Below are 9,011 nucleotides of genomic sequence, written 5' to 3' on the forward strand. Positions count from 1 at the left end.
TCTTTAAAAACAATAACCAGGCCTTACTGTAAATTCATTTATTTTCCCTTGGTGTGCCAATTCCCAAGCTGATATGTCCTCTTTGTACCAGGGATATATATAGATCTAAATGTGGCAAGAAGACAGAAAGATTTTACAGGACAGCAATGTGGGGAGTTCTTTTTTCCAGGAAAAACTCACATCAGAGAGTGAGTTACACATCTTGTTAAAGAAATACTATGAGGTAAATAAAATCCAAATTATATTTAGCTCATAGGAGGTGACAAATACTAGTCAGGTTGACTATTGCCTTGCTGGAAGTCAGTCAAAAACCACTGTCAAATAAAGCACAAAAATAGAGAAAACAGAAGAGTCTGTATTCTTGCATTTGCTAAAGTGAGCAACATTTTTCTGTTTATTGCCAGCATGTTTTTTAAACTGGTTTTAAATACAAGGAAAGGTACTTAAAGTCAAATCCTGGCCTGCATTCTGCTGAAATCACTTAAAGGGCCTGGTTTAGACCTCCAGAACAGTCTGAAAACCCCTCACTCAATGCAGAGGATCATCCATGGCAAACTCAAAACCTGTGTCCATTGTCCTGCCAGGTCACCGCTGCTGTGGCACCACACACATCCCTCTGTGCCTTAGCAGGGCCACGTGCCCACATCATCCCCCACTGCAGCAGCTGTGGGTAGGGCAGGTTGAATGAGGCAGGGGCAAGCAGAGGAAACTCAGGGGTTTCCTTGCAAAAACCCAAGCGTGTGACAAAACAGGCCCAGACGTCACTGTGACAGTGTGTGTTAGCTCAGAGTAAACTCAGAGCAAGCAAGAGGCAGCCATAAGCATTGAGATCTGGATCCAGACATTCATTTAATCCATAAGACCTCTCACGCAGAACTGAGCTTTGTGGAGATGTCCTAGATCCATCGGGTGATCAAACATGCTCTAATTTGCTCCCAAGGCAGAAGTGCCTCCTCTCACTGAGCACTCCCCACCCTCTCACAGCTCCCTTCTGGGTCAGCCCTCCCCACAGGCGAGTGGGTGCAGGAGGATCATCATTCTTTCCTGGCACAGCAGCTAATCCACCCAGCCTGACTGCAGAGAGATAGCTGAGTACTATGTGGGGGAAGATTTTTTAACCTATTCTTGCCTTGTTCTGTGTTAGGAAGCCACAAACTCACACAGAGGCAGCTGATAAAGTTGCCTCCTCTATCTAGAAAGGACACCTAACCAGAGCAACTGGAATGTAACTTCAAGAGTTAATAAAATTTTCAAGCAGTCATTTATGTGCTCTCTATCAAATGAACATATAATTATCAAAAGATTCCCCCCACCTTTTCTTGGTTGTTGGGGTTATTAAGGGAAAGCAAAGGTTTAAACTGCTCCCAGAGACAAAAGGGCCTGCAGAAAGCTGCTGCCTGTCCTTAGACTTTGCTGTGCTAACACTGCACAGTCACTGTCTGCAGTCAGAGTTCCTCAAGCACTTGAGCAGTGTGAAGGCTTGAGGGGACACCGCCTTGGCCTAGAGATAGATTTTGGGTGAGATTTTGGAAGAATGGTTTGCATACAAGTAGCAATGTGATCACCACTGGAATGCTGGTTTCCTGCTAGACACACACAGAGAATTTGTGACCCTGTGTTCTTTTACAAGAGACAAGTGACCTGCAAAACCCCAGCGTTTCATATCTCATAGTGGTGTGGCAATACAACCTACATAACAATAATGACTCACTGGGAAACAGAAGGATCAAGCTCCAGGGATCTCCTCCTCAGTACAGACCTGCAAAGACACTGGAATAATTTGCATTGCACAGCTTGCCTTGCAGAATCCACAGATAAAAATCGGGCTTGGCATGGCTAGGGTATCTGAGCAATATTTAGCAGCAGAACAATGAGCCAGCTGGGAAAGCATGTACTTATCCAAATTCAAGTGGGCAAGTAATTTTGGGCAACGTGGTTACTTAGGGATTGCCTGCACAGGGAAGTTGAGACAAAGCAAACTAAAGTTTGAATGCATGGCATGTAAACCTATTCCAGAAAACAGTGGTGCAAACAGTCCAGGTTTTCTCAGGGTAGTGCATGAGAAATGCCTGTGATTTTTTTGGTAGCACCAGAGCAGAGGTCCCCAAATACTTGGGGAGCTGACACAGCTGCTTCTTTCTTCTGCCTGTGGCCTGAGACCCTGGCTATGCACAGTGACTGGAGAATTGCCTGTTCTCTCACTCATTGCAGAAGTTACTGCCTCTTTAACAGGAACTGGAAAAGCCAGCCTTCCTCAGCTCTTCAAACCCTCCAGCCCCTCTTTGCTGGTGTAATTACATGCAGTGATGTGAAAGCTACACCAAAGCTGGGATGAAAAAGCAAGACAAAAGTAAGCCTGCACAGATCTCGCAGTGTAAGCCACTAGGTGCAAATGAAGCATGGATTCAGGTCCTATTATTTGGGGCTCAGACTATAAATCACAACCAACCCTCTTCATTCCCAAAAGTCATGTGTCTGGGTGACACCCCAGTCTCCTCCTCCAGCATGGCAACACAAACAGTGGTGATCTTGGGGAAGGCAAAGACAGAGGCAGTCCCAGGGGTGCTTACTGTTTGTAGGTACAACTCCCTTTAAAGAGGGGAAAAAAAAGAAGGAAGAAAAGACAAGAACAGCACCCAGGAGGAGCCACAGAGAGGGAGCAGACCCCACCAGATGTACCCAGAGCTAAAGGCCCTGATCAGACTTCCCTGTCCCTGACCCATCAGACACACGACCCAACTTGCTAATACTGAAAGAGCACTGGAGGAAGTGGGATTTGGCACCGTGTGCAAGCAGTGGGGAGCTCAGTCCATAGTGCATGACCAAGTCCATGGGTGTTTTCAGCACCTTGGCACCTCTGGGAAGCTGTGGCCCTGGCTGTGTTAGCTCTGGGTGCAGGCTGGGCTTGGCCAGCACCACCTGCCAGCACCAGAGAGAGGGGCACATGAGATTGTCCTGCACTGCTCACCCAGGCAGCCCACCATCCCATTTTTGGGAGCCCACCATCCCATTTTGGGAGTCAGGCCATTTCTGCCTGTAGCAGCAGCCACATACAGAGTTTTTTGCACTGAGTGGCTACTGTGGGTTTGTTTCCCTGTGGGTGCAGGCAGCTCCTTTCTGCACAGAGTCACGATGATGCTGATGGGGCAGAACAACTCCACTGCCACATGGGAGGGCTGGATGCTGCAGCAGCAGGACTTGGGGAGTGTAAGCTGGAACCCAGGAAGTTTCAGGAGTCACCACTGCTCCTAAATTCCCTACCCCTTGGGGATTTTCCAGGTTTAGTGCATACCCCTGCTAGGACTCTAGGCACTGGTGAGCCCCAGGACAGCCATGAGCAAAATGGCATTCAAGCATGACCTATCTCATAGTTATCACTCATGGTGAAAGTAAGTTTACATACAATTTGCAAAAACTTTGGGTGGGGAGCCTCAGAGAAGGTTATGGTGCCACTTGTCACCAGGCAGCTTCATGAAGGCAAATTGAAACGTGAATCTACTGAAGAGGCTTTCCTAGAAAGGGAAGGAACTCATTCCTCTTGCCTTCAGAAGTGCAGGGGCATTCACAGGAGGTTCATTTTCCTGGAGAATATAGTTTCTGAAGAGGATTAAGGTGACCAGAAAAGCAAAGAAAGTGAGCAGGGAGGCCTAAAGATGCAAGAGCAGTTTCATCTTGTTCATGCTTCCTCCTTGCAGCAGCACTGCTGTGCACTGAGGCATTAAAGGTGAGAGCTCTTTGCATCACACTGGGCCCTGTGGCACAGGAGACACCCGTCTGTCCCTGCAGCTATGGGGGAGTTTCAGAGCAGGAGTGGTGCAAAAAATCACACTTATCTCACAGTCAGCTGACAGCAGAAGCTCCAAGCAAAGTCCTTCCAATCGTGATGGTGTCAGCCACCTCCCTGAGCAGCCTTTTCTCCCTCCCCCATGTCTACACATCACTGAGATGGTTCTGCTCCCCAAAAAACCTCTGGAGCTACAGCAGGAACTCTGACAGCCTCATTCAGGAAGGGTGAGAGCTTTGGTCACCAAGGGTCAGCACTGAGGGCCAGTCAGTTCTGTGCTCCCCTGACAGGAGCAGCTCTTCCAAGGCATGACCTACCTGACTTTGAAGCCAAGAGCTCAGAGGACCATCCTGAACAACTTTCATATTCAAAGATCTGCCCTCTCTCTCACCTGCCAGCCCCACAGATGTGCAAAGGGCAAGGACCAGAACTGGAGCCACCAGGGATGAATTCTCAATCCTTTTGCTGGACCATTTGTCTTCACCTCTGCTGAGCTTCTCACAATAGCTCTCCAGCACCGTCACCTGCAGCTCACTCACTGACACACACCAGGTATGTTACCCCAGCTGCCCAAAGCAAGGACAAGTAACTGAGGGAAACAGATAAAATTTTAGGTGCTTTTCTGATACCAAACAACACTTTTTCAGCATGAAGAAAATTTAAACTACCATAATTTCAAGTTACTAGGACCTCTTTTTTTAAAAAAGAAGAAACAAATGGTTAAGGTTTGAGGTCTCCAATAGAAACAGAAACAGATCACATTTACGAGATTAGGATTTAGTATTTTTAGGTAATATTGGGAATTTGATAACATTTATGATTTAATAGGACTGCAGTGCAGAAGCACTAAATCTGCTTTGAGCTTTGGACAAATCACTTAATCACTCTGATTCATGGCATCCAGCACTAATGAGAAGAGTCTCTTACACTAAACTTATCACATATGCAAGCTTTGTTTTGCCAGTCAGGACTGTGCCAGGAAAGTGCAAATACCCAAAGATTATAGGCAATGGTAACGGGTGTAGCAATAAGGATGATCTTGATAATTATGTGCCTTCAAAAGAGAGGAGAAACTTGTTCTGACTTGCAAATGGAATAAACCTGTCATAGCTCTGATAGGAGTCACCCAGGCTGGCAAGAACTAGGGTTTGTTTTTTTTTTTCAGGTCTCTTTAATAAACTGGTACCATGGGGGAGTGGTGGAAGATTCTGTGAGAAGCTCTGCTGAGAACACACTCCCGTGGTCCTCTGAATTTTCAGATTTCCCAATCTGTTCTGCTTTCAACCACACACCATTCTAGGTCCAAGCAACACTTTCCTGTCTAGCAGTCTGCTACATTCACAGGTGCCTCACAATGTCAGAGCAAAGGCTTTGCAAATAAAAGCCTAAGGAGAGCTCTAAATATTTGTTGGATTGAGGCCTTACTTTGAGATCTTAGTGCTGCTCATAATCCAGGGTGTGCCCTGAGAGTGACACTGACATAGTATGTTGGAAACGCGGTGTTGATTCAGCCCAAGAAATTCTGGGGAATATTCCTTCCTTTCCAATTTCTCTGAAACCAACAAAGGGATAGAGATGCCTGTGGTGTTATGATGGTTGCTTCCTCTAGTGAACAGCATCATTCTAGTGTTCTCCAACTCAGTAACTCTTTTCCCAATTGTTAAATGCAGTCATAGAGAAAGAGAGGACATCTCTCCATTTAACCACAAATTGAAAGCACATCCAAGAACTGAATGTACCAGGGAAATCCTGTAGGAAGATGTTCTCTCACACCGCCAATGAGATTGAAAAAGTGGAAACAGAGAAGCCTTCTCATTTAAATTCACTTCTACAGACATGAAAAAATTTGGAATAATATCATACCTTTCTTTTCAAACTCAAGGATAAAGTAGGCAACAGCTATGCTACCCATAAGTTATTCCCAACATCTATTTAGGCAAGAAAAAGTTAATCTTTAGGACCTTTATAAAAATGTGTTTGTACAAAGTAAAGCAGATCCAAGGAGCATCTGTCATCTCAGACCATGGTCTGAGGGTGGTACCATTTTAATTACATCAGCTCCAAGGAACAGACTGAATTAAGGAAAAGAAAAAAGGAGCCCAGAAAGCTGGAGCAGTCGATAGCAGGTAAATTATTAGATTTTGGGTTATGCCAACCACCAGACTAATATCTCAAGGATACAAAATGCCATTCAGCATAAAGGAAAAAAAGTTGGGAAAATATGTAAACACTGAACCGAGTTTTGGTGCACTTGATCCTGATGCTACATCTCCAAATGGAGCATGTCTGTGTTTAAAGCCACTTTTCCAGCACAGGAGATTGCTACAATGGCACAGTGTTACACCTGTACCAAGAGTGAGTGCAGCATACCTCCCTGAGCAGGGACTGGTTAACCTTCAGCACTGCTCACACCTGAAGGGTTTGTCTCTGAATGTTCTTCCTCAGCCCTTTGCTCTCTCATTTCTTAACATGGGGGTTACACAACCATTCAACTGCAAACCAGGTTTGTTTTCATTTTAGCTTTCACAACCTTCCTGTTGTCTTTAAATAAGTACAAGGTAGTGAGGGGGTTTCTTTGTTATCTTTCATTGAAATATTCATATTAAGATGGAAAATTCCAGGGAGCAGTTAAGAACGGAGAAGGCAGGATTACCATACATCAAAGGCAAGCAGCATTTGCTAACTCCTTCGTTTTACATGTATGTGATTCACAAACTGCTTCATGAAAATGGAAAAGTGATCGAGGAATCGAGGAACCACTCAGGTCCGGGGAGAAAAAAAATAAACTAATAGCAACAACCTAATTTCCATGAAAATGGGCTGGTCTCCAAAGCATCTGCCAGGACCAGACACTGTGGTGCTTGCAGCTTTCCTTTGTTTGCTCTTCAAAGCAGGTAGAGCCAGGAACATTCCCGTGCCTCATGCCAAGCTGTAAGATGTGGTACACGACTTTCAGATGAGGGAATTTCACATTTCTCCCTGAATATTTCACACTACTACAGCAAGGAGAAAAGCACAGACACAGCTGAAACGAGGAGGAGATTAATTGAAACGCTAAAAATGGATTCTTCAGCATTACTCTGTAGTATGGGGAACTGAGAAGGCAATTAAAACCAACATGAAAGGGGATTTAATTGCAAATCAGCGAAACCTGCTGAAGCACAGATAGCAAGAGGCAAAGAATCACCTCACTGAAGTCCAAGCCCTTGGCAGAGGAGAGCGCTGCCCTCAGCTCCAGGGGCAGCTGATGGCGACAGATCGGCCCTTCCCAAGCTCTGAGGGCGCAGTCCCCGGGGAGCGGCTCCTCTGCCCGGGCTGCCGTGATTCACCCTTCCACACAGCCACGGCAGGGTGTAAAAAGGGCACAAGTGCGGGACAAACCCAGGCAGCCCCTCCGCGGGGAGCAGCAGCACAGCCCAGCCTCGCCTCCCCGTGCTGCCGGGTCACCAGCGCTGAGGGAGAAGCCGAGGCCAGGTGGAAGGAGGGCCCGATAGGCCTTGCTGAGCCACTGCCCGGCCGCCTCGCTCTGCGCCATTGTTTCTGTGCCTGGGATTTAAATCGGATCTCTACGGACTCCTAACACCTTCCCCGAGGAGGGGCAGGGGGAGCCGGGAGAAGGGGGAGAGGGAGGCCCGGCAGCTGATGAGACCACAGCGGGAGGACAGGCGAGACTGGTTTGGAGGGGGTGGGCAGCGCATGGGAATGGAACGAGGCAGGGTGGGAACACCCTCAGCCCGTCTCTTTGGTCAGGCAGCTTTTAGCATTTCAAAGCGTCTCTTTCCTTTGTGACTCCAACCGCTGACTAAAAGAGGCAAGCAGGTATTTACGGGATCAGCCAAGCCCCTCCTGCCTAGGTGGCCCGAAAGGCAGCGTTGCTGTGTCCTGCAAACAAGTCGGGGTGTCTCGTTCCAAGGCTTTCCTGGAGCCGGGATTATGGAAAGGGAGAGCAGCGCCGGCTGTGGAAAATGGGGCATAGGAAATGTCAGGGCCCTGCTGCTTCTGCTGGTAAGGTGAACCCTGGACGGGAGCGTCCCTGGGTGCTCTGCTGGGTGGCAGAGTCCAGATAGGCACGGTGACAAACAAGGGGACAGGCGTCCCTGGGTGCTCTGCTGGGTGGCAGAGTCCAGATAGGCACGGTGACAAACAGGGGGACACGTCCAGCCCCCTTCTGAGCAAAGCGCCCCAAGCCAAAAAGCAGCCCAGAATCCACCTGATGTGCTGCTTGCTCCAGAGGCACAGGGTGGGGTACGAGGAGGGGAATCTGCTTTCCTCTTCAACACTGAAAAATTAAAAGCTTCTGGACGGGCTCTTGGTGTATTTTGAAACGCAAAACGGACTAATTTCAAAGCATTCTTTCCAAAGGTCTTTCCTGAATATACATCACATGCAATGGAAAAACACTGCATGCCTGGCATTTAGTATTTTTCACCTGTGACCCAGGATTGATGTCTGTGTAACTCCCTGATTTAATCCAACGACATGTCTCAGCAAGAAAAAAAAAAAACCTTTTGGAGTTTGAAAAGGAGTTGGAAAAAAATAAAGTCACGCTCAACACTTCCCCTTCCCTGGAGAGATAGGAGTGCTGCTTGCCCTTTCCTGATGATAAGCATATCCTGGTGGTTAAAAATACATTTTGCTCTTACCGTAAATTCTCCATTAGCCAACTCATTCAGCCCAGCCCACGGTGTTGGGGTTCATGATTCCTTAGAGGCCACACGTGACAGAGCTTGGCATGTGCGCGCCCAAACGCGCTCAGGAAAGAGCAAAAGTAACAGCTCTCATCCTGCTGCCATTGGCTTCACCTGGAGCAGAGAAATCTGTGGAGTGGCAAAAACATTCAGCTCAAATGACTTGTACCAAGACCCCATGGACTCCACATTCATTTTTTGACTTTACTGCTGCTTCCAGACAAAAAGTTACAGGTTGTATTGAATTCTGCACAGCAATTAATTCTGTTAATTTTACTGTTTCCAGTGATCATTGTGTAAAGGGACAACTCAGTAAAATGGAGCTTAGTGAACAGCAGGGTCTGGCTGCTTGATTTGAGATTCTGAAGGCCAGAAGCCTGTTTTTCACCTGGAAAACTCAGCCTGTTACAAGGTGGCTCCAAAACTTGGGCTATGCAAAGGACACAGATGCCACCTCTCACCAAGGAGGACCAGCCCTGGGAAGAGCCTGGCTCAGCAAAGCTGGGGCTGCTCACACACCCAGATGCCTCTACAGCAGC

Source organism: Passer montanus, unplaced genomic scaffold (assembly GCF_014805655.1).
Source record: "Passer montanus isolate IOZ18808 unplaced genomic scaffold, ASM1480565v1 scaffold45, whole genome shotgun sequence".
In the NCBI taxonomy this organism is placed as follows: domain Eukaryota; kingdom Metazoa; phylum Chordata; class Aves; order Passeriformes; family Passeridae; genus Passer; species Passer montanus.